The 20,076-nt window shown below is 35.6% G+C and overlaps 1 protein-coding gene and 1 pseudogene across 1 annotated transcript in view; one reads left to right on the top strand and one right to left on the bottom strand.

Annotated features, from left to right (window-relative positions):
- Nucleotides 1-20,076, bottom strand: part of EDIL3 (EGF like repeats and discoidin domains 3) — a 456,634-nt gene that overhangs the window by 364,102 nt on the left and 72,456 nt on the right. The window lies entirely within an intron of this gene.
- Nucleotides 15,451-15,550, top strand: LOC126957841 (uncharacterized; annotated as a pseudogene).

The raw sequence follows: 20,076 nt of genomic DNA, 5'->3' as shown, positions 1-20,076 counted from the left end.
TTCCATTACTGATTATATACCCAAATGAGTAGAAATCTTTCTATTATAAAGATGCATGCATGTGTATGTTCCTTGTAGCACTATTCACAATAGCAAAGACATGGAATCAACCCAAATGCCCATCCATGATTGACTGGATAAAGAAAATGTGGTACATGTACACCATGGAGTACTACACAGCCATAAAAAGGAATGAGATAATGTCTTTTGCAGGGACATTGATGAAGCTAGAAGTCATTATCCTCAGCAAACCACCGTAAGAACAGAAAACCAAACACCATATGTTCTCACTTATGAGTGGGGCCTGACAATGAGAAGACATGGACACAGGGAGGGGAACAACACATATTGGGGCCTGTCAGGGGCTTGGCAGAGGATCAGGAAAAATAGTTAATGCATACTGGGCTTAATACCAAGGTGATGGGTTGATAGGTGCAGTAAACTACCATGGCACATGTTTACCTGTGTAACAAACCTGCACATCCTGCACTTGTATCCTGAAACTAAATAAAATAAAATAAAATAAAATAAAATAAAATAAAATAAAAAAGAAACTTCTCACCAGTCTCCTTTCTCACCCACTTAAATGTGGCAACTGACTAGATTACTCCAGGGAAACTGCTCTTGCCAAAATCATATATAATCTCCACATTGTGAAAGCAATGTCACACTTTTGTTCTCCTCTCAAACTGAACAAAATTGACTTCTCCATTCTTGAGACCACTCTGTTCCCTTGCGTGCCACCATCCACCGGGTTACTCTGTCTGATTAAATGCTGATTCTGTCTTTTGTGGTTGGGCGCAGCCGGGATCAGCCCTGTGGCTGCTTCTTCATCCTCTACTACATCCTCTCTAGGCCACCTCACGTAGCCTCATTGCAAGCTGCTTACTGACTGCTCTAACATCTTAATCTCCAGCAAAGAAGGGAGCCATAACCCGCAGCTAAAACTGAAGAGCTGGTGCTGAGAAATGAAATACTGTGAAGGACAACTTGATACACAATATTCTGTAAATAGGTTACAGTGTAGGTAAGAGAGGACTACCTCTGGAACACACTACGAGGACAGGTATACTTCTCGTTATACATAACAGGAATCCAATGACCAAAGTTGTTGAGCTAAGAGATAGTGGTACACATACACTTTTTAAAAAATGATATACGCTAATATTAGAAGAAGGAGCATGGAATTGGAATACCTAAGGAGCAGAATGGGAGTGTTCCCTCTTTTAGTACTCTCGGCATTATTTTTTATATTTTCTTTAAGCAACATGCATTATTACTTGAAGATATATGTAACCAATAAATGCAAGTATAAAAGTCTGACAACGCTATCCTTCCTGAGATCCCCACTCCTTATATATCCCTACAAACATTTATACTGTCATTAAAGCTTCCCCAGCAGCTCTACCTCCTTAAATGATCTTTTTCCCCCTATAATGAAAAAATATTTTCTCTTTTAAATTTATCCCCCACTGTCCCAACATAAATATACATTTATATTTAATTGTTTCATTTTTGTGACTATAATTGTTTTGTCCTGTTCTAAGTAGTCTCAATTTAGTCTAGTTTTCATATGTACAAAGTTTCATTTTTCTTGTAGTAATTGCCTTTGTTTTAATATACCCAATGACCTTTGCAGGTATGTATATATGTATGTGTAACCTCTATTTCAGTTAGATCTTAAAACGGATAGGAGGTGAATATATCTAATCAGTTAGCCACCTAATAAGTACCAATATTTTTGTTTGCCTATAAAGCAATCATTATTAGCTCATAAATGTGGAACATTCTGAATATCATAACATATACGAACCTCGTGTTACCACATAAAATACGTATATTTTTTAAATCCACCATGTCTAGTCTGAATTTACTAACATTCCCAAGTATTAGTTTTCTAATGCTATCGTATCAAATTATCATGAGCTTACTGGCTAATAACAAACATTTATTGTATTACAGTTCTATAGGCTGGAGGTTTGGCACAGTACTCACTGGATTAAAATCAAAGGGTCAGCAGGGCTGCATTCCCTTCTGGAGGCTAGAGGGAAGAATGTGTTTTAATACCATTCCATCTTCTAGAGGCTGCCTGCATTGCTTGGCTTTTGGCCCTCTTGCATCAGCAGCCTTGCATCTCTTTGACTACTCTCCCATAATCACATCCCCTCTCTTCTGAATTGAATTCAGGTGGGAAAGGTTCTCTGCTTTTTAAATACCCAGGTGATTAGGTTGGTTCCACCTGGATACTATAGGATACTCTTCTTGTCTCAAGGCCCTTTAGCCTAACGACACCTGCAAAGTGTTTTTTGACAAAGGAAATAACTATTTGCAGTTCCCCTGCATTAGGAAAGACGTGTACATCTACATCTTTAAAAGGCCATTATTCTGCCTACCACATCTACTATCATGTTGCAATCTTATCTATAAAAATGTTTAACAACACTGGATATGTTATATTCTCTGAAAAATTATTTCCTAAGTCAAACATCTATAATATGTAATCAACTATGATGATATAGAAAGTGAAATGCATGTTCTAACAAATAGCACAGAAATTCATCCTTAAGAAATATTTGTTAGTTGAGAATGACTGTAAATAATAACTCAATTATATAAGTACTTCCATTTATAATTGCCTCAAAACTACACTCTTAGTTAAACTGTATCTTCATACATAAACAAGAAAATAGACAAGGTTATGTAACATGATTAGAATTACAGAATTCTTAGATTGCAATATTTATATACCATCATGAAGTGGTAGAAGCCAAACTAGACCTAGAATTTAGGTATGCTGATGATACACGCACACACACAGACATACACACACACACACACACACACGTCTCATAAAATATTTAAGAAATTATATACAATCGGCTGGGCGCGGTCTCTCACGCCTGTAATCCCAGCACTTTGGGTGGCCAAGGCGGGTGGATCACGTAGGTCGAGACTTCGAGACCAGCCTGACCAACAAGGAGAAACCCCGTCTCTACTAAAAATACAAAATTAGCCAGTGTGGTGGCTCATGCCTATCATCCCAGCTACTCAGGAAGCTGAGGCAGGAGAATCGCTTGAACCCTGGAGACGGAGGTTGCAGTGAGCCAAGAGCATACCATTGCACTCCAGCCTGGACAAGAAGAGTGAAACTCTGTCTCAAAAAAAAAAAAAAAAAAAAAAAAAAGAAAAGAAAAAAAAAAGAAAGAAATGTATAGAATCATATGGAATCAAAAGTTTAAAAAAAAAGTCAAATGCAAACTCCTGAAGCAAAATGAATTCAACAGCATGAACTATAAAAGATAGTTATTATGACAGGACAAATTTTAGACTTGTCAATCTCAAAATAATCCTGTTAAATAAAGTCATATGTAATAGAGTATATTCTTATTCTTTTAAGCCTTAGTATCTACTTGCTTGCTATCATGGATGAAATACAGAAATGGAACGGTCAGATCCTTCTTGCCAAAGTATGTCAGCCTCCATCTTATTATATAAATCACAATTATCTTTATTTTGTCAAAAGCCTGTCATTCTCTTAGTAAAGAATGAAAGTATCATGCTGCAGGCCACTGTGACTCATGACTTTGGAAAGCAATCATTAATCAAATAAATTTTAAAAACAACGAGATTTAAGCACTTCTGTTTGTGATGAGTGTTGCTTCTTCTTTTAAGGAATATCTCAGAAGTTCCTTAGAACTGACTGGTCCAAAGTAAATAGAGAAGAGGAAGATGAAAAAGAAACAGGAATTCTAAGTATTTCTTCACCTAGATTCAGATGTTTATATTTTTGTGTGATTTTTTTTCCTGACTAGAACTTCCAGAGTTTTCATCATATTATCAAAGTCCTCTGTGACACAGGAACTTAAAATCTATCTTGTGCTGACTTTAAATTGTTGCAGAAGCCAACACTAAAATAGTGTTAAAAACTGATAAAAATATTTTTCTCTAAAAAGAGTATTGACTACCTATATACGTAGAAAATATATCTTATACATATCTGTCTCAAAAATCAGTCATTTAATGCAATTATAAACCTTACTGGTAATGCCTTGAGAAAATTAGTATTAATCATGGAGTTTTCAACTTATTATTTTATCAGTTCCATTTTAATATTTTACTGCTTTTTTTCTTGCAGCTTACATTAGCACATTCATAACTAGATATGCTTTTTTAAAAAAATTCACAATCTCAATTATTTTATTTTATTATTATTTTTTGAGACAGAGTCTCACTCTGTCACCCTGGCTGGAGTGCAGTGACACAATCTCGGCTCACTATAATCTCCGCCTCCTGGGTTCACACCATTCTCCTGCCTCAGTCTCCCGAGTAGTTGGGACTAAAGGCACCCACTACCATGCCCGGCTAAGTTTTTGTATTTTTAGTAGAGACGGGGTTTCACTGTGTTAGCCAGGGTAGTCTCAATCTTCGGACCTCGTGATCTGCCCGCCTCGGCCTCCCAAAGTGCTGAGATTACAGGTGTGAGCCACCGTGCCCAGCCCCAATTATTTTATTTTAAATGGAACCCTTATAGCCTGTACAAGGTTTGGCATGGATTTATTGTGTTCATTTCTCAAAAATGTCCATGAAATGTTATTTCCCAAAGTACTTCCTGTATTATCTATCTCTATTAAATGTTTTCTTTCCAGATAGTATCATCGACTCACTTGCCGGTGATTTGGGGCCCATGGAAACAATAGTAAAAACTAAAGTATTCAATCAAAGTAGAATGTGGAAAATCCTCAAAATTTATAGAGAAGACTGAAATCATCTAGCAGTAAAAATATCTCATTCATTTCTTTCTATGTGATTTGCATTGTCTTCATGATGCTTACAATTTAGTTCAGAAGTTCCTAATTGAGTCAAAATCAGAGAGATAGGTAGCTTCTGTTCTAAAGAGAATCATTTCACCTTACTTGGGATCTCATTCCTTGCTATATCTAGAACATATCTTTGAGCCATTGGTTCTATCTTTGTGTAATATCAGAGTGGATCTGTACATTTGTCCTTTGTCCAAGTTGTCGTTTTCCATTTTGTTTCAGTTATCTATTCTCTGCTTTCTTTCTTAGCTGTTTGGCCAGAATGCCCTCCACTCTGACTTCTTTTTACTAGGTGTGATAGCTAAGAAATAGCTGTAGTATATTTGGAATATTCTTTCTGTCACTTATATTCTGGCTTCACAGTCTTGACATCTCACGTGCCTATAAAACACTAATAGAACTAGAGAACCGAGAGCTATCACCATACCTGCAAAGCTGACTGCACTACTCATCCTCCCCTTGCTTTCCTAACCTACATTCTAGCCATGCATAAACATGATAACAACTTTTGAAGTACAGTACTGTAGACTTTTTTGCTTTTTCCATTTTCCAAATTGCTAATCTGCCAACATGCTGAATTACATTCATGGATTAGTCATTTACATGGATTAGTCATTCTGATTTCATGTGTACTAGTCTGCACTACCCAATGGATTTAGAGATTAAAAGCAATGTGGGCCCATAGAAAACAGTCATTATATTATTATCTTTTACATTGGTATTGAATAATTTTTAATTTCAAAAGTTAATAGTGAAAAAATATAGTTAATGTTCTAACAGTACAGAACAGTATATACAACATTTTTTATTCCCTTTTATTCTTCCAGCTCTTTAATTCCACTTCCCAGAGGCATCAACTTGAACAGTATGTGTGTGTGTGTGTTTGCACACATGTGTCCATGAGTATTTGGGTTAAAGCGGATGATGTCATATACACTGTTTTACAGCTAACTTTTCCATTCTATAATATATTGTGAGAATCTTTCCATATCAATCCATATAAATTTATAATATTATTTTTAATGAGTATACAGTAATATATTCATGGGTGTGCACAAGCCACAATTTATTTAAACAATTTGTGACTTTAAATGGTTTTTGAGAAAGCTACTTACTATAATAGTAAATATATGAAAATACATAGAAGTAGATGGTATAGTAAACAATATAGCTCATCCTATATCCTATCATCACCATTGAGTAACAGGGCTGTTTTCTACGTAAAACCTGAACTGGTAACAAAATATCTGGTTTAACATAATGCAACATGCCTGATTAAATTTTTTGGTATATGTCAATAGACTGACAAGAATGTCCAGCTTAGGGTTTTCAACTCAGAGTCACCTAGGGTGAACCAAAATTGTGTGAGTTGAAGTATGGAGCTTTCTCAATGTGTGACAGAACATCTGGGGCATTTCTGTCATTTAGCTGACATGCATGACAGACCACAAAATGGTGAATGTCAGCTTGCATTTTGTAGTTTTGAACAGGCAGCCTCTATTCCACTTCTCTTGCTTTAATGAAGTTGACACAAGAATTCCAGAGAAAAAAGTTCTAGTTCTACGCATCCTGAATGACTATTTGAAGGTCAATTTTAGAACATATTATTACAAAGATCAATTAAGTATATGAGGTGAAATTATGTTTTGAATGTCATATAAAGGATCTGATGAATGATACATATTATCTTGGGATAAGCCTAATCAAAATCCATTAATTGGTTTTACATATTTATGACTAAACCTTTGAAAAAGTTACTTAAAGGTATGCAAATCTAAGCAGACACATACAACAACTAGATGCAAGCCAGGAAATATTGAGTAAGATGAAAACTTTTACTTTTTAAAATATAAAACTAAAGTCCTCACTTTATATGTGATGGCACACTTTAGAAATATACAAAAAGCAAGGATCTCCCTCAATAAAAATAAGTAAGTAGAATCTGCATCAATATAATCCGGGAGACAGGAAGATAGTTATTTTAATGTAATTTATTTAGCTAAAAGTAAATGTGAGGCTCTTGAGGGGGCAAACCACTGCATTAGCTAGTGATTTGGAACATTTTTTGTAAACTAACAGAATAAAACCAACTTCAGTATAAGAAGGTAAATAAAATCTAGCAGCGAAAGATAAAAATAAATCTAGAATTAATAAATCCAGGACTTAAGCAGTAATTAAATAATCCAGATTTTACCCTTTTATGATAGAAGAGGTACATTTAAATGCTATTAACATTTTTTTTTTAATTCCAGTGATTTCTCCATGGATACATATGTGAACAAATGTATTAACCATCTCCTTCCTCTCAAATAGTAAAACTGTTTCTTTGGTCCACTGTGCAACTAGTTTCTGAGCCTACCATGTGTATCATTTGTTCCACAAAACTTAGTTCTTACCAGGTTTTGTGTAATCACTCCCAAAGGCTCATATTAGTTCTATTGCCATTGGTCTCAGGAGCCTTTTTCGATATAGGCTGTAATCCACTAGCTAAGTGAAGCAAGGTTTCTCTAAGGTTCTCAGCAGAGTTTGATTTGGTTCTGTGTTTCACAATTGCAAGCTGTGAGTTCTGTAATCCCAGCACTTTTCACGGGCGGATCACAAAAATACCACTTTGAAACCCCGATACAGGCGGGTGCAGTGACTCTGAGGCCTGAATGGCGGGAACCCCAGCTTGCATTTTGGCCACTGGAGGACAGAGCGAGAGTCTCAAAAAAAAAAAAAAAGATACAGGGGGTGGATCACAAGATCAGGTGGGTGGATCACAAGATCAGGAGATGGAGACCATCCTGGCCAACACGGTGAAACCTTGTCTCTACTAAAAATACAAAACATTAACCAGGCGTGGTGGCACGTGCCTGTAATCCCAGCTACTCAGGAGGCTGAGGCAGGAGAATCACTTGAACCCAGGAGGCGGAGGTTGCAGTGAGTCGAAATCATGCCATTGCACTCCAACCTGGGCGACAGAGCAAGACTCAGTCTCAAAAAAGAATAAAATAAATAAATACATACATACATACATATATAGACTATGTGCGCTTTGTCCTTACTTTCATCTCATGTCTCACCAGATTGTCTGATCTACGAATGAACAAGTTCCTCTCCAGTCTTCAGGGGAAAAAAAAGTCTCTCCTTTAGGGATGAGGGTCCTCTTCTGCCTAGGTTTCTAATTTTTCATGCGAAAACGTCAAAGCATACTCAAGAAATTATCCTAGGAACAGTCACGAATGAGGCCTTCTAGCTATATTTTTTTTCACTGTTGGTGGAGAAGTATTAGATTCAACTGCCAGGTAAGAAGGTCATTGGCTTAAGCTAAACACTGGCTTGAAATAGAGGAGACCAATCGCAATTGCAACCAGCCTGAAAATGCCTTCGGTATGTATTCCTTTAAAGTCATAACATTTGGTTAATTTTAGAAACAGGAACAAATTGAGGTTTAATGTTCATAATATATTTCTAAAAGTAGGACACACTTTATTAATAATACCCACTAGTAAATATTGTTATACATAATGATGATTATTTTCCCCACCTTCTATGAACTACATAGAATTTTCCTTGAGATCTGAGATTATGGCAAGTGGATGAATTATATTCTACAGGCAAATCAACTACCAGTATTTCTTGACCAATACTGTTCAGATGGAATCAGTAAATTTTAGAGCTTACCAGGTTTGTACTAAATCATGAGTCAAGTTTCAAACACAAATCAATTTCTAGTGAAAGCAATTCTGTCCCAGTGCCTCTGTTTTATTATTTTGTGATATGAAGATTGATAGCAAAACTTTTAGAGTTGTAAAGCATGTTCCCTGAATAAGTCATTTCCTAAGATGATTTAATCAGCAGCTGTATCTTATGGAAAGCCACACTTTCCAAACTAAGCTGGTGATTATGCTTGTGCGCAGGCTTTAAACCCCACCTTCACTACTCACCTTAAACAAGCCATTTTGGCTCACTGGGCCTTATATAAAAGTGATTCATGTAAAATACTTTACACAGTACTTGATACACAGTGAGTACTCAATAAAACTTAATTGTTATACATATATTTTTCCAGTATAATCAACTAACTACCAAGTGTCTATTTCTTGTGTACAAAGTGCTAGAGACACAAAAGACATAAATGATACTATCACAAAAGATATATGATCTAGTTAGGAAGGTACAATTGAAGAATGAACAGAAATGCAAGTACACATCTGAAAATAAAAGATAAGTCATTCCAAAGTGAGTGGTAGGAGAGAAGTAGGGTTAGTCAAAGAAGATTTCGTGGAATAAGTGAATCTAATCTGCATCTTGAATTCAATGAAGACTGCAGGCTAATGAAAATTGGGGAAGAATGTTCTTGGCAAAGACAAATAAAAAAAGTCACAGTGAAGAAAATTAACATAGGATGAGGAAGTGTGGTGCTAAGGTAATGTAAATAAGAGAAAATAAAGATGCTGCACAAAAATAGAAGAAAACAAAGAGGCCCAACAAAAACACAGAGGTCATTTGCAGGAATGTTACATAAGTTGCAGTAATTAGGAAAAAGAAACTAGACGATTGCTACAAAAATGAACAATAAAAATCACTATAGTTTCTGGGAAAAGAAAAATAACTTGTCAAAAATTACGTTTGAAAGATTCTGCCAGCAACTGCAGGCTGCATACATTGGGTCAAGGAAATATCAGAAGCACAGACATGGCAGGTGAAACTCTTCGAGCAAATGAACTCTCTCTGAGGGAGTTATTAGAGGAAATAAAAGCAGAGAGCAAGGCCAAACTCGATGAAAGTTCACAATTAGCTGCAGCCTGTACAAGAGAGAGATTAAAAAATACAAGAGGAGAAATGAGAAGAAGGTGCATAAGAAAGTACAGAAGAAAGTTTGGTCTCTAACGCACAGAGCAGTGACGAATTTGAGAAGAATGTGAATTAGATGGAGGGGGAGGAAAATTTGGGTTTGAAAATAGTTATTAGGGTAAAAACTGAAATTAGAAGGGTAGCTTGATGCCAGATCATGTAGAAGTAAATCAATGTAGGATTCCTGCCTTGTCCTTTTACTCAATAAAAAATCTGAAGCAGTCATGATTGAATCTATATTTTAGAGATATAATTCTGCCCAACAGTATAAAGAAGATAATGAGGACAAAGCAAGATGAAGGCAGGGAGATATTTAAGGGATCACCTACAAAACTCAGTGTGAGAGAAGTGGACATAGGAAACAAGGGAAGAGGAATTTTTTAAAAATCTGAGATGTAGAATCAATATGATCTAGTGGCTAACGGGTCTTCTTAACTGCTGGTCTTTATTACAAGTAAATTATCCAGTTTGGGCATAAAGAGGAAAGATTATAAGGCATTTGTTTTGAAAATGCTGAGTGTGAATGGCCTAGAAGATATGCAAATAGGCAGGTACTAACTGGTATCTAGAATCTGCAAGACAGAAGCAGTGATTGTTTGTAGGAAAGACTGTAAACCTTAGGGTGACACGTGCATATGAATATTCCTAATGTGTCTAGTTACTCGAATAAAGTATTTTCCTAGTCTGCTGTACAGCAGTTTAAAATAGTGACTATTTTAATTGTAATTGGCTTTCATATGATGGGTACATGCTGTCTATTGTATTTCAAGTTAATTCAATTTCATTTTGAAGAATTGTTATTTCTTTGGCCATGTACAAAATTAAATTTAGTACTCTTTTTCAGGCAGTAATTTTTAGAAATATTAAAATAAGGCAGACAGTAACTTATTAATTTACAATTCAATTTTATAAAACAGAAATCTATCTGAACAAGATGAGTCATAATGTTATGTGTAAAACTAAAAATATTTTAAAAATAATATCATTTGTATAAAACGATCTATTGGCTGATACATATTTGATTGTAATTTTTAAAATTTTAATTGGTTTCTTTTTACAGCAGTATATTTTTCAGGATATATTAAAGGATACCGTCAAATTTCTTTTCAAAGTTTATATAAAGATACAGAACTTAATAAAGTATAATGTACTTACATTTCCTCTCATAAGCTGTGAGTCTGGTGCTACATATTGAGGACACAATTTTTAACTGTAAAGCTCAAACTCCTATGGCATAATTATGTTGAAGATTAGTATCTCCTAACAGAATTTCCCCGTTTATCCTCTCTTCTTCAGAAAAATAAAACTTTTCTTTTTTAAATTAATTGTCAGGGGGTTTGTTTGTTTCTCAAGCCAATAATGCTATCTTTCTTTGTTAGTGGTAAATGTTTTTCCTCTTTCTCTTAAACCTACAGTTTTGCTCCACGTTATCACTGCTTCCCCTCGATTCCAGAGATGCCTTACAAATACCAAATAGAAAACCTCAGGTAAGAGAGAAGAATTTTCATGAAAAAATAATAACAATTCTGACAAAGCTACCACACATTTTTAAATGATACTCTAAAGTCATTCTCTTGACAAGGAAAATAACTGAACCTTGAAATCTATACATTCTTTTATAAAATGCTTTTTAGCTGACAGTAACATTTAATAAATAGTTCTGTTGCATAAAATGCTAATGATGCCAATGAGGTCAGATTAGAAATCTTCAGATTAATGAAAGTAATTTATCCAAAGTGTGAGAGAAAATAAAAATATTTTTACATGTGGGGGAGGTTACCTTAGGGCAATGTTAAGTTTGGAGCCCTTCTGTCATTATGTTAAAACCATGTATTCTAAGAACAGTATGTTCCCTTTCCTTTTTGTTAAGACTGCAATTTTTAAGTCATTTAAATAATTCACAGAAAAAATAGTAATCTTAAAAATTAATTCTAGTATGCCCTAGATGACAGGCAAGTGTTGAAAAAATAACTTTCTCATATAAGCACTATAATGAGTGACATGGCCATCTGGAGTGCTAATTCTAAATCTTCTGAGGTCACAATTAATTTTTCTTTATCCTTATGCAAATATTTGCAGTGTCCTAAGGTCTTGGTCACCCAGAGCCTCTGTCCTTGTAGATCACTTTTTTAAAATAGACATATACACACCCCAACCTCACTGTGGTTGAGTTATAACTTGCCTACAGTAAAGTGCACAAGTCACACATATGGAGCTCCATGTGTACATATCTATGTACCCCTAGCCTCCCAGATTAAAACATGTCATTTCTCACACTCCACAATCCTCTCCAGTGCTCTTACCCAGGCAAAAATCAACCCTCGAAGGTAACCACTCTCTTGGCTACCATCACCACAGATCACTTCTGTCTGCTCCTGGATTTCACATAAATTGAATGTATTCTATCATGTTTGTTTGTTTGTTTGTTTGTTTTACCCAACATTATGTCCATGAGATTCATCAATATCATTGCATGAAGCAGTTTTTCTTCATTTCTGTATTTTCTTGATGAATATGCCAATTTATTAACTCTTCTTGTGGCTGATGGACATTTGGTTGTTTCAATTTTTTAATATAAATAATGCCACTAGAGACATTTTTGTAAGCAATTTATTTTTAATTGCTTAATTTTAGGTTACATGTATGTCAGTTAGTGTGTTAACTTATATTAGCTTCAGAAGATAATAACACACAGCTTCCCAACTGGTGGTACCAATGTACCCTTCCACTATTCAATGTATTTTCTATTTAGCATTTTAAAACTCTCAGTAGAATGGATCCTTTTTGTAATTACATTACACTTTTTGTCAGCTGTACATAAAGTAATCCATCAAAGTGTTCTTCTTTTAATCTAGGGTGCCTCTTTCTTCAACAAATAAATGACTTAAATATAAACAGCAATTTTAGCATATAAGATGAAGAGTAGGAAATCCATAATTCAACATAATTATCAAATGTAATATTGGAATATATGGAATAAATATATTTTTAAATGTAATTTTAACAGAGCTCAGCAAAGTGTTTTGAGTGGCATTCTGGTCCTGCCATAAAATTACGTAAGTTACTAATAGAAATGGTCTGGGTTTTGTGACAGGGCCCACAATATTGAAAATACATTCAAATATTTAAATGCATAATTAAAATTAAATAAGGGCAGATTCAAATTTCTTGTCACTATATAAAATACAGAAAATAAAAAACAAAGATCTTCGCGCTTCTGGTCAGGTTAAAAGACAGAACATGCCAATTTAAACTCAAACGGACCACTGCAACTCCGCATTACATTAAGGGGAAAAGTAACCTAAGTCATCTTGCTATTAGATGCAGAAAATTTTATACATAGGTAAATGTTTCTTTAAGTTTATACGAAGATTACTGTTTTAACAAAAGCTTGATACAGCAAGAAAAGAGACTATGGCTTTGCCGAGAATCTGGGTCACAGAACATGAAACTTAGCCTGCTTCTAAAGTAAAGGATAAGAGCAAATGTGCAATAATGTAGAACATGGATAGAATTCTGTAGCTACCACATACTAGTGGTATTAAGCTAGTCATTAAGCCTTCCTGATATTCCACTTATTTTCCTCTACAAAGGAGTATAATATCTACCTAGAAAAGTATCGTGAGCATTAAGTAAGGCGGTAATTCCAAAGACCCAGTAGACTACCTGGTAGATTTCAGTGGGCTTCAATTACACATCAGTCACCTAGAAAGCTTTTAAAAATCCCAATGCCCAGGCCACATCTCTGACCATTAAATCAGAATCTCTCTGGGTAGGACCACAGGCACCAGTATTTCTTAAAGCTTCCAGGTAATTCTGAATTTGCAGTGAAATTGTACATACTTAGAAGAGATCCACATACTAAAGGTATAAATAGAGAAGACAGGGCAGATACCATTTAGTGGGGTGCGGTAGTGGAGAAACAAATGCAAAACCGGCTGGGTATGGTGGCTCATGCCTGTAATCCCAGCACTTTGAGAGGCCAAGATGGGCGGATCACCTGAGGTCAGGAGTTTGAGACCAGCCTGGCCAATATGGCAAAACCCTGTCCCTACTAAAAATATAAAAATTAACCAGGTGTGGTGGCATGTGCCTGTAATCCCAGCTATACTAGAGGCTGAGGCAGGAGAATTGCTTGAAGCAGGGAGGCGGAGGTTGCAGTGAGCCGAGGTTGTGCCATCGAAATCCAGCCTGGGTGACAACAGTGAGACTCAAAAGAAAGAAAGACAAGAAAGAAAGAAAAAGAAAGAAAGAAAGAGAGAAAGAAAGAGAGAGAGAAAGAGAGAAAGAAAGAGAGAAAGAGAAAGAAAGAAAGAAAGAAAGAAAGAAAGAAAGAAAGAAAGAAAGAAAGAAAGAAAGAAAGAAAGAAAGAAAGAAAGAAAGAAAGAAAGAAAGAAAGGAAGAAAGAAAGAGGGAAAAACACAAAACCATGTGGGAATCAGGAGGCAGTCCTTACTAGGACTTGGCTCAGATCATGGAGAAGCGGGTAGGAACAGCATGCAGTAACTCCAATGACAAATCTCTCCCATCCTGACTTTGACTCACTCTGCTAGGTCTTTACAGTGTCAGAAACATCTGCTTTATCTTCATGCCCAATTTGCTTTATTCCTTTTGCTTTCTAATTTAGCATTTGACTTTCATAAAATGAATGCAGGCAAAGGAAAGTCTATTTTAGGCTATGAAGAATCTTTTATTAATATAGATGTACAGAAATATAAGTTAAAAGGTTTCCTAGATTTCATAAATTTCACTATGCTAAAATTATTAGGCCAATTTACCTTTGCAGGAAAGAACATCAATCTTCCTTCCAAAACACTTTGAAGATAAATTGTCATAATTTAATCCTTTCCATTATAGCTCCCCTGTTCTATTATGTGAAATACTTAAGATATAATTTTTCTAAACTGTCCCAAATAGAACATTATAGCCTATAAATTTTTACAAAGTCTTCAAGACAACAAATGTTAAATTCCATGCCTAAGTTAATAAATACGTATGCTTATTCAATTTTTTAATGAATAAATCCCAGGAATCAAAGAAATCTTGAGAAAATTATTATGCTAACCCTATTAAGTAGTCCAAATAACTATTTAAAGTATAAATATTTTTTGAATTTTATTCTTTTTATGGTAGTTGTAGGAATAGGGTAATAGGAAGCGTAATGTGTGTTACTAAGTGTTCACAATACATGAATGCTGTTTTTTTGCAATTTTTTATTTTATTTTCCCTCTAGTTTAACAGAACTTACAGTGATGACTGCAAAAATAAAAGACAAACTGATCTATTTCCAGTGAATTTTATGAACTAAGTCATGTAATACCCATGATCCAATTGAAAATACTCATTATGTTTCTCAATGATTGAGATAATTGCCTGGACTCAACATCTGTACTTTGCTGCTAAGCTTATGTATAAATGATTTGAAATGTCATCTATAAGCTACCTCAAAACTCCTATAATAATGAAAGTTTTATAATAATATTAGTTTAGAGCTACAGCAATCCAGAGAAATCATGTAACTCATTCAACTATTAATTCCTCAGATGAAGAAATAGATTTAGATAACCTAAATTTTCAATCATAACCAATTAGAGGTAGAGGAGATTAGCACCCAGGTCTCAGGCTTACAAATCCAGTGTTTGTTTCTTATTATAGCATGATACCTTCAGTCATGCTAAAATTTGTTTAAAAAGATTTAACACCTCATTGACTATAGTGTATCTGTGAAATTAAACAGATACATTGCTAATTAAAGGAATTTAACACAATTAATATTTTTTAAAAAGTTGCCAGCAAGACTATACTTTCAGGGATCATTTCTATACTTCATTACTAGAGAAGTTTCCCTGAACGTGTAGAGCACCGAAAACACTCTTCAGGATATTATCCAGGAGAATTTCCCCAACCCCTAGCAAGGCAGGCCAGCATTCAAATTCAGGAAATGCAGAGAACACCACAAAGATATTCCTTGAGAAGAGCAACCCCAAGAAGCATAATCATTAAATTTACCAAGGTTGAAATGAAAGAAAAAATGTTAAGGGCAGCCAGAGAGAAAGGTCGGGTTAACCACAAAGGGAAGCCCATCAGACTAACAGCAGATCTTTCAGCAGAAACATCACAAGCAAGAAGAGAGTGGGGGCCAATATTCAACATTCTTAAAGAAAAGAATTTTCAACCCAGAATTTCATACAGAGCCAAACTAAGCTTCATAAGTGAAGGAGAAATAAAAGCCTTTACACACAAGGAAATGCTGAGAGATTTTGTCACCACCAGGCCTGCCTTACAAGAGTTCCTGAAGGAAGCAATAAACATGAAAAGGCACAACCAGTAATGGTCACTGCAAAAACATGCTAAATTGTAAAAACAATCGACACTATGAAGAAACTGTATCAACTAATGGGCAAAATAGCCAGCTAGCATCATAATGACAGGATCAAATTCACACATAACAATAAATGTAACTTTAAATGTAAATGGGCTAAATGCCCCAATGAAAAGATACTGACTGGCAAATTGGATAAAGAGTTAAGAACCATCAGTGTGCTGTATTAAGGAGATCCATCTCACATACAAAGACACACATAGGCTCAAAATTAAGGGATGGAGGAAGATCTACAAAGCAAATGAAAAGCAAAAAAAAGCAGGGGTTGCAATCCCAGTCTCTGATAAAACTGACTTTAAACCAACAAAGATCAAAAAAGACAAAGAAGGCCATTCCAGAAAGGTAAAGGGATTAATGCAACAAGAAGAGCTAACTATCCTAAATATGCACCCAATACAAGAGCCCAAAGATTCATAAAGCAAGTTCTTAGAAACCTACAAAAGACTTAGGATCCCACACAATAATAGTGGGAAACTTTAAGACCCCACTGTCAATATTAAACAGATCAACGAGACAGAAAATAACAAGGATATCCAGAACTTGAACTCAGCTCTAGACCAAGTAGAACTACTAGACATCTAGAGAACTCTCCACCCTAAATCAACAGAATATACATTCTTCTCAGCACCACATCACACTTATTCCAAAATTGACCACATAGTTGGAAGTAGAACACTCCTCACCAAATGTAAAAGAGCAGAAATCACAACAAACTGTCTCTCAGCCCACAGTGCAATCAAATTAGAACTCAGAAGAAACTCACTCAAAACCGCACAACTACAAGGAAACTGAACAACCTGCTCCTGAATGACTACTGGGTACATAATGAAATGCAGGTAGAAATAAAGATGTTCTTTGAAACCAATGAGAACAAAGACACAATACACCAGAATCTCTGGGACACATTTAAAACAGTGTGTAGAGGGAAATTTATAGCATTAAATGCCCACAAGAGAAAGCAGGAAAGATATAAAATTGACACCCTGAAATTACAATTAAAAGAACTAGAGAAGCAAGAGCAAACACTTTCAAAAGCTAGCAGAAAACAAGAAATAACTTAGATCAGAGCAGAACTAAGGAGATAGAGACACAAAAAATCCTTCAAAAAAATCAATGAATCCAGGAACTGGTTTTTTGAAAAGATCAACAAAATAGATAGACCGCTAGCAAGACTAATAAAGAAAAAAGAGAGAAGAATCAAATGGATGCAATAAAAAATGGTAAAGGGGATACTACCACTGATCCCACAGAAATACAAACTACCATCAAAGCATACTATAAAAACCTCTATGCAAATAAACTAGAAAATCTAGAAGAAGTGGATAAATTTCTGGACACATACACCCTCCCAAGACTAAACCAGGAAGAAGCTGAATCTCTGAATAGACCAATAACAGGTTGCAAAATTGAGGCAATAATTAATAGTCTACCAACCAAAAAAAGTCCAGGACCAGATGGATTCACAGCCAAATTCCACCAGAGGTACAAAGACAAGTTGGTACCCTTCCTTTTGAAACTATTCTAATCAATAGAAAAAGAGGGAATCCTCCCTAACTCGCTTTATGAGGCCAGCATCATCCTGATACCAAAGCCTGGCAGAGACACAACAACAGCAAAAATTTTAGGCTAATATCCCTGATGAACATCAATACAAAAATCCTCCACAAAAATACTGGCAAACCAAATCCAGCAGCACATCAAAAAGCTTATCCACCGTGATCAAGTGGGCTTCATCCCTGCGATGCAAGGCTGGTCAAACATACACAAATCAATAAACGTAATCCATCACATAAACAGAGCCAATGACAAAAATCACATGATTATCTCAATAGATGCAGAAAAGGCCTTTGACAAAACTCAACAGCCCGCCATGCTAAAAACTCTCAATACTAGGTATTGATAGAATGTATCTCAAAATAAAAAGAGCTATTTATGACAAACCCAAAGCCAACATCACACTGAATGGGCAAAAACTGGAAGCATTCCCTTTGAAAACTGGCACAAGACGAGGATACCCTCTCTCACCACTCCTATTCAACATAGTATTGGAAGTTCTGCTCAGGATAATCAGGCAAGAGAAAGAAATAAAGAATATTCAATTAGGAAAAGAGGAAGTCAGATTGTCTCTGTTTGCAGATGACATAATTGTATATTTAGAAAACCCCATCATCCCAGCCCAAAATCTCCTTAAGCTAATAAGCATCCTCAGCAAAGTCTCAGGATAAAAAATCAATGTGCAAAAACCACAAACATTCCTATACAGCAATAACAGACAGAGAGTCAAACCATGAGTGAACTCCCATTCAGAACTAAGAGAATAAAATACCTAGAAATACAACTTATAAGGTATGTGAAGGACCTCTTCAAGGAGAACTACAAATGACTGTTCAAGGAAATAAAACAGGACACAAACAAATGAAAGAATATTCCATGCTCATGGATAGGAAGAATCAATATCGTGAAAATGGCCATACTGCCCAATTTAATTTATAGATTCAATGCTATCCCCACCAAGCTACCATGACTTTCTTCACAGAATTGGAAAGAAACTACTTTGAATTTCATATGGAACCAAAAAAAAAAAAAAAAAAAAAAAAAAAAAAAAAAAAAAAAAAACCCATTGCCAAGACAATCCTAAGCAAAAAGAACACAGCTGGAGGCATCACACTACCTGACTTCAAACTATACTACAAGGCTACAGTAACCAAAACAGCATGGTACTAGTACCAAAACAGAGATATAGACCCATGGAACAGAACAGAGGCCTCAGAAAAAATACCATACATCTACAACTGTCTGATCTTTGACAAACCTGACAAAAACAAGCAATGGGGAAAGGATTCCCTATTTAATAAATGGTGTTGGGAAAACAGGTTAGTCATATGCAGAAAACTGAAACTGGACCCCTTCCTTACACCTTATACAAAAATTAACTCAAGATGGATTAAGATTTAAATGTAAGACCTAAAACCATAAAAACCCTAGAAGAAAACCTAGGCTACTAGTACCATTCAGGACATAGGCATGGTCAAGGAGTTCATGACTAAAACACCAAAAAGCAATGGCAACAAAAGCCAAAATTGACAAATGGGATCTAATTAAACTAAAGAGCTTCTGCACAGCAAAAGAAACTATCAGCAGAGTGAACAGACAACCTACAGATTGGGAGAAAATTTTTGTAATGTATCCATCTGACAAAGGCTAATATCCAGAATCTACAAAGAACTTAAACAAATTTACAAGAAGAAAACAAACAACCCTATCAAAAAATGGGCAAATGATATGAACAGACACTTCTCAAAAGAAGACATTTATGCTGCCAACAGATACATGAAGAAATGCTCATCATCACTGGTCTTTAGAGAAATGCAAATCAAAACCACAATGAGATACCATCTCACACCAGTTAGAATGGCAATCATTAAAAAGTCAGGAAATAACAGATGCTGGAGAGGATGTGGAGAAATAGGAACACTTTTACACTGTTGGTGGGAGTGTAAATTAGTTCAACCATTGTGGAAGACAGTGTGGTGATTCCTAAAGGATCTAGAAGTAGAAATACCATTTGACCCAGCAATCCCATTATTTAGTGTATACCCAAAGGATTACAAATCATTCTACTACAAAGACACATGCACACACATGTTTATTGCCACACTGTTCACAATAGCAAAGTCTTGGAACCCACCCAAATGCCCATCAGTGATAGACTTGGTACATATATGCCATGGAGTACTCTGCAGCCATAAAAAAGGATGAGTTCATGTCCCTTGCAGGGACATGGATGAAACTGGAAACCATCATTCTCAGCAAAGTAACACAAAAAGAGAAAACCAAACACCACATGTTCTCACTCATAAGTGGGAGTTGAACAATGAGAACACATGGACACAGGGAGGGGAAGATCACACACCAGGACCTGTCCGGGAGTGGGAGCCTGGGGGAGGGATAGCATTAGGAGAAATACCTAACGTAAATGACAAGTTGATGGGTGCAGCAAACCAACACAGCACATGTATACCTATGTAACAAACCTGC

The sequence above is a fragment of the Macaca thibetana genome, chromosome 6 (genome assembly GCF_024542745.1).
Source record: "Macaca thibetana thibetana isolate TM-01 chromosome 6, ASM2454274v1, whole genome shotgun sequence".
Lineage (NCBI taxonomy): Eukaryota > Metazoa > Chordata > Mammalia > Primates > Cercopithecidae > Macaca > Macaca thibetana.
This window is presented reverse-complemented; position numbering and strand designations above follow the sequence as displayed.